This window comes from Puma concolor, chromosome F2 (assembly GCF_028749965.1).
Source record: "Puma concolor isolate L17-30 chromosome F2, mPumCon1.1.hap2, whole genome shotgun sequence".
Taxonomy (NCBI): domain Eukaryota; kingdom Metazoa; phylum Chordata; class Mammalia; order Carnivora; family Felidae; genus Puma; species Puma concolor.
Window position 1 is genome coordinate 24,608,531 of NC_141684.1, and position 14,736 is coordinate 24,623,266.

A 14,736-nucleotide genomic window follows, 5' to 3' on the forward strand; every position below is an offset into this window, starting at 1 on the left:
CCAGATTTTACAACATAAAAGTGCTATTTTGGAGAATACTGAGAAAAGACTATAGTTTGCACTTTGGATGATAAGACTGGGTTTATTAGAGAAGTCCTTTGTAACATTTTTCATATCTATTTTCAATAGGGTAGTACCTAAGAAGGAAGTAATATTGGTAGATACATAGTTTTGTCTATAACTATCTCAACAAGGGGAGAGTTGATGAACATTAACAGGGATCAATTCCATCTGTAGAGCCAGGGGCATATCCTAAGTAATGGAAACTTAAGTGTCTCAGGGAACTTCGCTAAAACTAGTTTAGTATTCTGCCTTTTTCATCTTCCCAAAATATTAGAGGTGATATGGTAGTGAAATTTCAAAGTAAGTGGAGAAGTTGTCAAAGCTATTTAATGAAAGTATCAACAAAAGGTGCCTCCTTATTATTGAATGGGTCGGAATTCTCAAGATTGGGCACACCAAATCAAATATTTCTTTTTGTGACCTTGAGAGCTATAACTCTCTGGCAAGGCAATTTTTTAGTCCATCTGTGAATAAGTAGTGAGTAGCTCATTTGCAAATCCATTAAGGCAAGAGAGTAAAGTATTAAAATACTCAGAGATGATCAAGAATCTTGAAGCTTAGGGTCTTGTCTGTGTCCAATATTGTCACTTTTACCAGGATTATACTGGTGACAAGTCAAACATGTACCAGAAGCTACCCCAGCCATTCTTGTAGTTTCCCTACCCAATATTAAATAAACACCAAATTTCCCTTGCTGCAATGGATAATTTCATACATCATAAGGCTCCATTTGAAGTCATCCTCTTGTGTGATTTACAAATCAGATTTTCCAACATATTTTGTTCTATTTTTTTAATGTTTATTTATTTTTGAAAGAGAGAGAGAGAGCACAAGCTGGGGAGGGGCAGAGAGAGAGGGAGACACAGAATCTGAAGCAGGCTCCAGGCTCTGAGCTGTCAGCACTGAGCCTGATGCGGGGCTCGAACTCATGAACTGTGAGATCATGACCTGAGCCGAAGTCAGACGCTTAACCGACTGAGCCACTCAGGTGCCCCTGTTGTTCTATTTTTGAAGCCAAACACTGACCTTCCATAATAGTTTTCTGGTACTTCTCCAAAGATTAGGCCTTTGAGTGTTATTACGGATTCAAATATCTTAGTAAAGTCTAACTGTATGGCATAATTATCAGTTAAGGTACTTTTCTCCTCTCTTTTTACATGGTTTGTACCATTACAATAGTCAAATCCTCAGAAAATATTAAAAGTTATTTAATCTCTTTAACTTTTTAAATTGGAGTGTCTGTTGCAGTCAAGAACTCAATTTTTGAACCATTCAAAATCATGGGATATATGATCACTACACATAGCAACACAGTTATTTCTTGCTAATTGGCAAACTCCGTTGACTGCAATGAGTGAAATATCATCATCCAGGTTGATTATGCTTCTAGCAAGGTGTCTTGGTACAGTGATGCAAATTAAAATTTGTAAAGGTGGTTCCAGCCTGCTAATTCTGTTTTTTTTCCCTTTGTTTGTTTGTTTTTGTTTGGTTTTGTCTTAAGGTTAAACTATAACAAACAATAACAAATATGGAATTACTATAAGGGTCTTTAAAAGTGTGATGGGTCATGGACAATTCTATAACAAAGCCTAGTCAGTAATGAGTTTCTTCCTCTTCTTGTAGAAGGACAACAGCAGATTTTTAATTTTTACAATGTTATATGAAAATGTGTTTGAGAAAAAGTAATAGAATTTCATAATGGGCAAGCCACTTGTCTCATAACATTTGTATATTCAGCGTGCAACAAAGTTTGCAAGGTGTAAGAGACCATCAAAGTTAAGGGAGAACAAAAAACAATTTGGTATTAAGTCTCCACTGGGTAAAGTGCAGCTGTTATTTTTCTGATATAAAATGGGTAGAATTGGCTTTGGGTGAGAGAAAGACTGTAATTAACCCATAATCTCAGATTATACTCATGAAATTGAATCAAAGTTATCAATTGCTGCCCCTATTTCTCAAATATAAATAGGTAACAAGGTTTATGATAGTTAAGTGAGAGTGATTACTGAAGAGGCCATTTTAAATCTCAAAGTGACTGATCACATCTAGGTTCAAAGGAAGGCATCTGATACCAAGGACTTGATTAAATCATATAGCACAGATAAACGTAGTAAAACTTTTAATATTTTTTAAAATAACTGACCTGGGAAAGTTTTGAATGGCTTATAGGCTGTCAGAAGTGAAGGATTTATCTCATCAGAATGAATGAAGTCTTAGGTAATACATTTTATTTTGGTAAATTTAACTTTTCTTTGGAAGTTTTTTTTTTGGGGGGGGGGAGGGACAAATCAGCAAGTACACAGTTTTAGAGCTTATCTCACAATCAGAACATTGCAAAAGTAATTGGATGTAATATATTGGAACAAAAGAAACATCATAGGGAAATTTGAAATTCTTAAGGACTTGTGATAATTAGGAGGGTTCCTCAGGAATATTCTGGAGTAAATTGTGGTACACTGTTGATTTTCCTGGGAAAGGCACATGGAACAATCTAGATAACCTCAATCTAGAAAGACACTAAAGAAAGCAGAACACAGATCAGTGATTATAAAAGATGGAACCAGAAGCAGAACTGAAGATGAAATAGTATTTGTCTTTAGAATTATAGGAAGCAGGGAGTTATTATTTTATTTATGGCTCTGAAGTTATGAATAAATGTACATCTTTGTTCATTGGTTTTCTTGACCAGGAGGACTAATTTATTACAAAAACCTGTACAAGGTATGATTAGTACCTTAGGCTTTCAAGTATTGGGTTTAGTTTTATTTCTAACTTCAGAGAGGAATACACAGATAATTCCCCAATTTCTACACATATAAGTAGAAATTAGTGATAGCCTAAATATCTCCTAGAGATCTTCAATTTGAGTTTGATTTAGGCACAAGGATACCAGTAAATAAATTTCCAAGTTATCTATAACTACATAATGAATAACTGGGTCCATGGGGCTTTCCAGGAAGGCACCTTCAGGAAATGATATCATCTCACATTTTGTTTGCATAGTGATTTATCAACCAGCTTTTGTTTAAAAATGTCCTGTTTTTTTGAACTGTAATGTTTAATCTCAAGTTAGCAATATGATGTCATTGATTGAAGAATAGAGGAGGAATGTGCATAGTCAGCTCCCATAAGACAGCACAAGCTGATTCCAGCACACCCTTTCTGTGGATGTTCCAAAGGTTGAAAGGACTTTTAAAAAAATCTTAAAAAAAATTTGTTTATTTATTTATTTTGAGAGAGAGAGAGACAGCTCCAACAGGGAAGGGGCAGAAAGAGAGGGAGAGAGAGAATCCCAACCAGGCTCTGTGCTGCCAGTGCAGAGCCAGATGTGAGGCCAGAACTCACGAAACTGTGAGATCACGACCTCAGCTGCAACCAAGAGTCGGACGCTCAGCCGACTGAGTCACCCAGGTGCCACCAGCAACTTTTTTTTTTTCTTAAAAGAAGGGTGAGAATTATAGGATGGAACATCAGGATTTTCAGGATTGTAGCTCTCTGCCACATGGACAGTTTGGAGAAAGTTATGTGATGGTTCAAGGGCTTCAAGTAAATGCTATAAAGCACATTTTAGTTAAACGTGTTCAAGGTTATCCTTTAATATTTTGTGACGTGTCTCCTCATAAGTTTAAGAGTTAAATGGAAAGATTGGGCACTTGGTTCTCCTTTCATTGGAGACCTTGATTCCTTACTCACATATTTTTTTTCCTTTCATTTTCTCAGCTAAGGCATTACAATTATTTTTCCAATTTGTTTTCTGCTTACAATATCTACAGGTGTCTATTTAGAGGTTTCCTCCATTCACAGTTTTCACCTGGATGGGAGCATGAACTGGTTTAATATGTAAAGTCAGTTTATTCTAGGTCTTGCTCTGCTTGTGTTTTAAGATTGATTCAAAATCTGTAGCAAGGTGCTATGCATCCAGCAATGGGATCTTCTCACTGCTGCCTTTGCTAGTATATCAAACCCCCTAATGGCCTAGTAGAGGCCATTCACACAAAGTGAGAAGGAAGTAGGGGTCATATCCGAGCCAGGTACCATTCTTGAATCTTGTCAAATGGTGTTGAAGATTTCTCTCTGAAATCTACAATGGATTTATCTTTGCTTACAGAACTGGATTCGGGCCTGACATAATTTCTAGGAAAGACTTCCAGAAGAGTTTGTCAGAATGCCATAGCTTTCCTAAACACTTCTGACATCCTATGGGATTTGCAGTTTGAGGTTTGTAGGCTACCCTCTGCATCTTACCTATCTGCCATGGCCAGCGTTAATTTTTTTTTTTTTTTAAATCTAAGGTTCTTAGCAACATGTGAGCCATTTGATATACACTTCACAGTCCTAGATTTCATGTGTGTAAGACTATTTAAAATTGTTCTGTATATTTCTATGTCCCCATCTAAGCTTTGAGAAGAATGAACAATGGCTCTTAGTTTAGACTTAGAAGAAGATTTAATATCCGCTGTTAAGTGTCTGTCCCTATTTCGAATGGATTTAACAATGTCAATTGACTTTTCAGGGTTTCAGTCTTACCAGAATGAAAGGAAAGAAGATCAGAGGGGAGGATAAAAGAGGATCAGAGGGAAGAGGAAAAGCAGGATAAAAGCAGTTGGGTTCAAGCTTTGTTTAGAGAGATCCGAAACAAAAATACTTTTTCATTTTTCTAAATTATCCATGTGCCTTTGCAAAGGAAATGAAAAAGTGATTTTGGAGTCCGAACTTCTTTATTCTTTCCATGTTTACATCATTGGTTAATGTTTATATCATTGCATTTTTCCCGTCTGTTCCTCAGAAGTGTGTGTGTGTGTGCATGCATTAAAACAGATAAATGTAATCAATACCTCTTTTTGGCTCCAGAACGATGTAATAATAGGTGAATGTTAATAATTTTAATTGGCTCAGTTTTTATTTATTTTTTAAAAAAATTTTTATAAGGTTTTATTTATTTATTTTTGAGACAGAGAGAGACAGAACATGGGCAGGGGAGGGGCAGAGAGAGAGGGAGACACAGAATCTGAAGCAGGCTCCAGGCTCCGAGCTGTCAGCACAGAGCCCGATGCCGCGGGGCTCGAACTCACAAAAGGAGAGATCATGACCTGAGCTGAAGATGGACGCTTAGCCGACTGAGCCACCCAGGCGCCCAGTTTTGATTGTTATTTTGTCTTAGTTCTGCCTTTTTAAACCCCCAATATTGATCCTTTAAAAATATGCAGTGATTTAATTTAAATGTTTACTAATATTTTTGCTTACCCTTTTCCCTTTTTTTTTTCTCAATCTCACACCTTCAACCTAGGTTTACTTTCCTTTTTAAAAATAAGCCAAATATTTTGCAGCTGTTTGATAGAGTAGCCACTAGACATATATAGATACAGAAATTTTAAATCATTAAAATTAAGGAAAAGTAAAAATTCTGTAATCTGTCTCATTTGCCACATTTTAAGCACTTGTGAAGACATGTGGCTAGCAGCTCCCATATTGGATCGTGCAGATATAGAACGTTTTCATCACACTGAAAGTTCTATTGGGCAACCCTGATCTATAGAGGAGGTCTGTTAATATTACCCTGGCTGGTTTTGTGTATTTTGGAACGTATACAATTTGATCTAATGATTTTTGATAACACAAAGAGATCAGTGATTATGAGAGACTGAATTCATGACTGTTCCAGGCAATGAAAACCTGCGCAACAATGCGGTTTCCCGGACAGTGTTCACACAGGTCTTACACACACTCAGTGACAGCAGATTTCATTATTTTGAACAGAAGCACACAAGGATGATCATTGGCCACTGCACAAAATTAAGACTGCTACAATCATTTTCCTATTTCATTCTTTTCCAGTTCAAAGCTGGTTCATTCTTCTAGCCCCTGGTATATTTTCAAAGAGCAAAGTTTCTTTAATCTTATGATTTTAAAGAGTACGTTTTCTCAGTAATGTTGTTTTGTATTATAAAATATCCCATTTCATTTCAAAGAATAAGGTTTCTAAGTATTTTATGTCCTTGATGCTCATTAGCAGAAACAGCTTTACAGTTTCCCACACTTGAATGAGAGTTTTTTCTAGGATGCAGAAATTGAAGTTGACAGTTATGTTCTCTCAACTTTGAAGATATTATATCACGGTTTTCTGGAATATACTCTTACACTTGGGAAAACTGCTGACAGTCTAATTATGGTTGTTTCGTAAGTAATCTGTCTTTTCTCCCCAGCTGCTTTCATTTAGTTGTCTTTGGCGTTCTCCTGTTTTAGAATCATGCATCTAGGCCTGGATGTCTTTTTTTTGTTTGTTTGGGATTCATTGTGCTTATCAAGTTTGAATATATATCTCTTTCAACAATTCTAGAAAATCTTACCTCAATCTGTCTTCACATGTTACTGCTTCCTCCTTTTCCCCTGGACTCTAGTGGGATAAATATTAGTCTTGTTCAATCCCCCAGCTTCCTTTACCCCTATTTAATAGTCTTGCATCTTGCTGTTTTTATTCTCTAGGTTTCATAGAACTAATTTATTCAGATCTCTCTTACAATTATTAATTCTCCTTAAGCCATGTCTATAATGCTGCTTAACCCATCCACTGAATATCCCTTGGCAATAGTCAAGAGTTTACTGAATGTCTGTTCAAGGCAGTGCTGAGGGTATCGGATTCCCTAGAGCTATGTAGTTCATTTGACTTTTTATTTACTATTGATTAAGATATTTTACAACTCTCTGAGGGTAAAGGTTAACTTGTGGCAGACTTATTACAATGCAAATTACTCTTGTCTGAGACCAATGCAAATGATTGTTGCCCTGTTAAAAATGATAATCACAAAGGTTATCCTTTATTGCCCCCAAAGAACATTTACTGTTTTGTATCTCATTTGCAATCTTTATTTTTTTCTTTTTTAATGTTTATTTAATTTTGAGACAGCAAGCGTGGGAGGGGCAGAGAGAGAGGGGAGACAGGATCTGACGTGGGCTCTGCACTGACAGCAGTGAGCAGGATGCGGGGCTCAAACCCACCAACCATGAGATCATGACCTGAGCCAAAGTTGGACGCTCAATAGACTGATCCACCCAGGCGCCCCTCTCATTTGGCAATCTTAATCTACCATTTATATTTTTTAAAAAGTTCCTATTAGAAAATATAAACTTTCCCTCACAAACGCCATAGAAAACAGCTTTACCATCTTACTGGTTCCATCATTTATGAGTTATTTAATACATCTTTGATATGTATTCTTTTACATGTGTTGGAATATCGCATTTTTAGCTTTTGAATATTATCCTTTACATGTTTGGGGGCATTGCCATCAAGATGCCTGTGATCACTAACCAGCAGGGAGCAATTAGTATGCTGACCAGGAAGGATGCCTCATGTGCTGTTAAATCCCAGGCAAGTCTGTCTTGGCTCTTTGAGTGATTCCTGAGAAAGATTAATAGATTCAATATATAAACTTGTTTGCTTGTGGTTCTTAGTTAAGTTTGATTCCGGTTCTGGTTGGCTTTTGACCTTTTCCACATTGGTGGTAGCAAGGATCAAAAATTTGGGTTCCTCATCTAACCGTTTAGTGCCTTCTTTTAGTAGAAATGGGAATTTATTCTCTGTTGAGTGAGAGAACAGAAAAAATAGGAGGGTTTTTATTTAATTTTATTGTTGTTATTGTTTATGCTATTTGTTTTGCCTATTTGTTAGCTCAAAACAATTAAGAAAATATATCAAGACCATTGAAAAGACAGACCTTTAGAACTGGAACATATTATTGAACTGGCAGTTCTTCCTTTCCTCTGATTATTGCCTGAAAATTCTGCTATAAACTACAAGCTAGAAATTGGATTTCTGAAAAAAATAGTGAAAGGACTACTAATAATTGATGCTTCAAATAATAGTTTTGTATACAGACATGTGCTCTGAATTTTATTTGAAAATTATCAGATTGGACTAAAAAACTAAATTATGATTTCTGTGTTTCTTCTTTGTCTAGGCAAGACATCTTCAGAAGCTGATTGCTGACCCATCCTAACAAAACAGGAATTATTTACACAGTACTCTATTAGCTGATTAGAAAACTATATTTCTAATTATTTGTTTTTGCAAAAATTACTATGCTTAACCATCTCTTTTCTGATGAGTAAATGAGGAAGTGATTTATTTTTCTTTGTCTTTAACCTGCATATTAGTAGACTATGCTTTCACAAACTGAAATAAAACACTTAAAAATGTTATATGACTCACAATGACCACTCAAAATTCAAAAATAAAACATTTTACTGAGCCTTCTTCATTTTCATGGCAATACAGTTATTCTAATGTTCTCCTTTCTAACAGAATATAATTGAACAATCAGTTATGTAACCAGGGCCATGAGTGTCATATTGGAGAATGCCATTGATATAATCATGTGTGATAAGCCCACCACTGAGGATGAATTGCTGTACTTCTTATGTGAATGAATGTCAACAAAGCCCTTGGAAGAAGTTGGCATGTTACCTGTTGTATGACTTATGGAACCAAACCTCATAGTAATAAAGATAATTTCCTTACAGGCCAGGAACCTTGGGAAATTTTTGGAACCTCGACCCAAAGTGGAGGTGAATTTCTTGGGCTTGATTGCCTAACCTCACATAGAAGAGCAAATATTAAATCCAATTGAAAATACAATCCTAGATTCCTGACAACAACTACAGACGGACATTAATTTTCTGGTCTAATAGTTGCTAAACACCAAATGGTTCTACCTTAGATGACCAATGTAAGGAGATTTATACATGTTAATTAACCCTTCCTGTGCCTATACAAGCAAATCAGGCCAACATATATAATGAGACCATCTTTTTGTGGTAAATAATAACTTTTGAGAATTATTTATAAATCTAAAAGTGAACATTGTTAATAAAAATATCTTAAACTAGGTGATTGGCAAATGAACCGGTGCAGTATCTGTTAATTATAGTGCTGGGTACTGTCTAGCAGGAATTATCTGAATCTCTGGGGGTATGTATATGTATTGGGCATTCTATTTATTATTGATTAAAATAGTTTACAACTCAGTAGGGGTAGAGGTTAACTTATAGAAAATCAAAAGCAATAAAGAGAATTCTTGTTAGATAGAACTGAAAATAATTTCTGTTAGTAGAATAGATAACCCCAAAGGCTATAATTTATTGCCATATAGTACTTTAATTTTATATTTAATGCTAGTAATGCTACTCCAATGATTAAAAAAATATTTTGTTGGAATATGTCAATATTTCTTCCTCAAAAATTTTCTGAAACACTACCATTTTACTGCATCCCTCAGTCTTTTAGTTAATAAAATGTTGATGTATATTAATTTTACATATTTATGAGACTTCTACTTTTAACTTTGGAAAATAATATTTTAAGAGAAAGGATTTATCCATATTCAGCATTTTGATATATATTTTTAAATGGTCCTCACGCAATCTAACTTTTCATATCTCCAGAAATAGAAGTTTTTCTTCTGTCTTTGGACTCCATTAACTTTTCTGTACCATCTATTGATGGGCTTGAGACCAGCATGTATTTTGAAACCTCTGATTAATTTTGGAGTCCCTTCAGAAGATAGGGGGGTGGGGTGGGGGTGGGATAGAGAGTAGAGGGATTCTTAGGCCAGTAAGACACTAGGATAGTTTACTTGATTTTCTGAGGTTCTCACTTAAGATAAAGGGTGAGAAATTTCCTGGGGACTAAGGGAAACACCAGATCTCTGACCAAGCTTAGAGGAAACTTTCTAAACTTCTGTAACTCCAAATATGTTCCAACATAACCTCATGGATTCCAGAGACATAATGACCATATTATTCCTTTGCAAAATGTGTTCTTCTTTGTTACCACAAGGTTGCAGGTGGCTGCTTTTGAGCAATGCACTTCTAGGTACAGAATTCAGTTGATGTTGTCTTTCCCACAGGCTTTTATCTGCTGTTTGTGGCCCCAAATGCATAACAGAATATGATGCTCTTAAAAAAAAAGTGCTTCTGGGCTTCACCTCAGACCTACTAAATGAAAATCTTTGGAATATGGCCTCTGGGATTCTTTTTCTTTCTTTCTTTCTTTCTTTCTTTCTTTCTTTCTTTCTTTCTTTCTTTTTCTTTCTTTCTTTCTTTCTTTCTTTCTTTCTTTCTTTCTTTAAGTTTCACAAGATTATTCTGAAACTTGAAAAGTAGAAAGTCATTGATTGATCCCAGTATTTCCCAAATTGTGACTATACAAATAACCTGTGGTGCTTTTTTAAAAATACAAATTTTATGCCTCACACCCAAAGCTTTCAAATGAGATCAAGTGAACTTTTTCTTTCTTTTTTTTTTTTAGAAACAGTGATCTAGTCTGTTCAAGATCAATTAAATATTAGATTGATCTTGTAATTACTTATAGAGCTGTTTCTCTCAAACTTATCCATTCCTTAACCACAAAAATGTCAGTAAATATTTCTTGTAAAAGGATAATACAATTATCAAAAATAAAGGTCTTCCTTATTACCAGCTCTTTTGCGTTTGTTTTCCAAATAAGAAAAAAAAAAAGTTGGTAGGACATTGTATCATTGCATTATTCTAGGCTGATAATGAGAGAGCATTTTTCAGTTGCCCATCAGATAAGAGGTTCCCAGATGATTTGCTGAGTATTAGGAGGTAATCACCTCATGATTAGTTTCTTCTACCCTTGCAAACAAAGTCCCAGTACTACCCAGGTTTTCTAGTCCCAGCGCTGTTCACATTTCCTACTGTTGCAATCTTTCAGGTAAAGAAATTTTGACACGGTTTGTCCAGAGAAGAGAGGGCACCCGTTAATTCTTAAGCATGAGACTATGCTGATAAGAAGAGGGCAAACATGGAATAAATATTTATCCAAAAGGAAAAACACTGTACTTCTTTTCCTACCAGGTAGTATTAATGAGGAGCTGGGTAGGGAAGAGGCAACTCTGTGAGAACCAATAGGAAGGGAATATGTCTTAACAGAAAAGAGAATTGTGTACTATATGAGAGACCTAAGAGGATCTGATTCCCAAAAATAACTTCTAGGCGTTGAAACTTGGACATACATAGTCAAGTCAATAAAAAAACTAAAATAATTCTAAAGCATTAGGAAGGTAGCAAATGTAGGAAGTAGTTACCATCCTACAAGTGATAAAAGGAAAAACTTAGAGCTTAGAGGACAAGGCTCTATGGAGCTTGAGATCAGACCTCTGATGGGGAGGCACCACTTGGTTAATGTTGCCATCTTTGGGCATGGGGAGAAAGGACTGTGGACCTAGAACCAAAACTTGTGAGAGGAAGGTACTGCATAGCTCATGCCAGTGACTCCAAGATGGGGGTGCATAGACATATCAAAACTATTTAATATATAAAATTGAGACACCATTACGGTTGGGAAAAAAATCTCATGTTTTCTTATCTTGTGTTTTATGTTGTTATTTGCAAGCCTTATATTACAAATCAATTATAAAATCCCTGCAGGTAATGAGTATTTTCTTACATTTTTATTAGTATGTTCCTTCTACAGTTATAGATAAATATTTAATCAATTACATGTTTATACTTTTATTTTTTTATTTCAGAGAGAGAGAGAGAGAGAGAGATTGTGAGCAGGGGAGTGGGACAGAGGAAGAGAGAGAGAATCTTAAGCAGGCTCTACACTCAGCATGCAGCCCGATGCAGAGCTTGATCCCACAACCCTGGGATCACTGCCTGAGCTGAAATCAAGAGTTGGATGCTCAACCAACTGAGCCACCCAATTGCCCCACATGTTTATGCTTTTAATAAAATATATATTCAACTAAATACTGTTAGGTAGAACCGAATAATGTTTTAGCTACCTTAACTCATAAGAAAAATTCATTCCATTAAATAATTCTGTTCTTCAGAGTTCCAGAAACAAACAACAAAAAAATCTGAAAATATTGAAAAAACAAAACCAAACTTAGATATAGTAACAAAGATTCCAAATTTGCAAAGAAATATATCTAGAATTTTGATGTGTGTTTGTGTTTGGTTAATGTATTTCCCTGAAGATACTTTCCAAGTATTGGCCAGTTGTTGGCCAGTTGTATTTGAAAAGAAAAAAAGTGTATTTGGATCCTTTGCCCATTTTCGAACTGAGTTATTTGTAAGATTCCTAGGACAAGATATAGGTAGAAAGTTCGTTGACATTGGTCTTGGCCAAAAATTTTTTTTTATTTGACACCAAAATCAAGGGCAAGGAAATCTAAAATAAACAAGTGAAACTACATCAAACTAAAAAGCTTCTGCATAGCTAAGGAAACCATCAACAAAATGAAAAGACAATCTATCGAATAGGGGAACATGTTTGCAAAGTACACATCTGATAGAGGATTAATATCCAAAATATATAAGGAACTCATACAACTTAATAGCAATAAATAAATAAATAAATAACCCAATGAAAAAATGAGCAAAGCACCTGAATTACTAGTCATCAGGGAAATAAAAATTGAACCCATCATGAATTGTCACCTCACATCTGTTAGGATGGTTATTATAAAAAAGACAATAAAAAATGAATACTGGAGAAGTGGGGGAAGAGAACCCCTGTGAACTGTTGGTGGGAATATAAACTGGTACAGCCACTACAAAACCAATATGGAGTTTCTTCAAGAAATTAAAAATGGAACTACCATATATGATCCAGCAGGCTCACTTTTGAGTATATACCCAATGGAAACAAAATCACTGTTACAAAGAGATATCTGCACACCCATGTTTATTGCAGTATTTCTCATGATAGCTGAGGTAGGGAACCAACCTAGTTGTCTGTCAATACACGAGTAGATAAAGAAGTATAGTATATAATATGTAATATGTATAATAATGGAATATTTCTCAGCCTTAAAAAAGAGGGAAATCCTACCATTTGCAACAACATGGATGAACCTAGTGGACATTATGTTAAGTGAAGTAAGCCAGACAGAGAAAAACAAATGCTGCATGTATTACTTTCATATGGAATTGATAGAAAACTTAAAAGTTGGATTCTTAGAAACAAAGAACAGAAAGTAGTTGTAGGAGTTGGGATAAAGGGACATGGGGAGGGGCTGGATGGAGGGCTAAGGATCTAATGTATGACATGGTGACCATAGTTGATATATTGTGTTGTGTAATGGAAATTTGGTAAGAAAGTAGATCTTAAGTGTTCATCAAGAAAAAAAAAAAAAAAGATAAGTATGTGAGATAATGAATAGATGGGTTTTTCAACTCTGCTATGAGAATCCCTTCACAATATGTATGTATATCAAATCATCACATTGTATAGTTTAAATATATGTTATAATTTTATTTCTCAATTATATCTCAATAAACTGAAAAAAATTATACTCTTTGGTTGTGCTAGAAACTTTCCATTTTGCAGCAGTCCCAAACACTATTACTTTTATTTTTTTTTTATTTTTGCAGGTTTTTTGAGATATAATCAACAAGCAATAAACCACATATTTAACTTTTTTTAAAATCTTTACTTGATATATAGAAAATGATGTCTCATTGATTTCATTCACATTTCTTTAATTATAAGTGAAACTGAGCTTTAAATGAAAGTCAGTGTTACTGTATATTAATTAAGTTAAAATAAAAGATGGGTGCCTGGGTGGCTCAGTCAGTTTACCATCCGACTTTGGCTAAGGTCATGATCTCATGGATCATGAGTTCAAGCCCAGCATCAGGCTCTGTGCTGACAGCTGGGAGCCTAGAGATTGCTTCAGATTCTTTGTCTCCCTCTCCCACTGCTCCTCCCCTGTTCAGGTTCTGTCTTGCTTTCTCTCTCAAAAAATAAACAAACATTTAACAAATTTTTTTAAAAGTTAGTAAAATAAAAGACGGAAAAATTAAAAAATAAGCACAAACTTCTAAGTAGTAGTGAGAATAAGTATTTTAACATTCAAACAAACATTCAGTGAAGCAAATTTATCTCCAACTTATTTCTCCAAATATTATATCATAAATATGTTTACTCAAGTCAGAGTAGTTTCTTTTAAAGCAGAGAAAATGTTCACTTAATTATTTACTCAAACCATTTTTATTAAAAACTTATATTGTTCCAGGCACTGCAAGTAGTGCTGAAAATGCAGTATTGAATAACGTAGACAGATTTTCAGGTAAATGATATATATGCAGTGGAACAATAATGATACAGAGTTATACAAGCAAAGGGCAAAGAAGTGGGGGTGGTCATCATGTGTTATGGAATGCCCAGGATGATAGCAGACCTAAAATTTTCAGGTCAGGGAAGAATCCCTGGGGAAGCAACATGTATATTAAAGAATAATACAAGAGAATACATTATCTCTAGAAATGAGGCATAAATCTTTAAAAACAGACAAAGTGAAGATTGCACAAAGCTTTAAACACTATGATAAATGTTTTAGATTTTATCCTAATCATAATGACGGTCCAAACAATAGTTTGGAGAACGTTTAGAAAGGAGGACTAGACTAAGAACAAATGTTACCATTGAGAGATTATAGCTTGAAGTGGTGAGGTGAAAGTTGGAGGTGAACAAAATAGTCAAATTAGAAAGATATATCTGATGTGGACTTTATAGGAATTAGTGATTAGATGTAAGAGACCAAAGAGAAACTTGGAGAAAGGCTAAATCTTTGCACAATCAGGCAGAAAGTCTGTCATTCATAAAAGTAATACTCACATGCTTGAATATATAGCCCTGAGGGT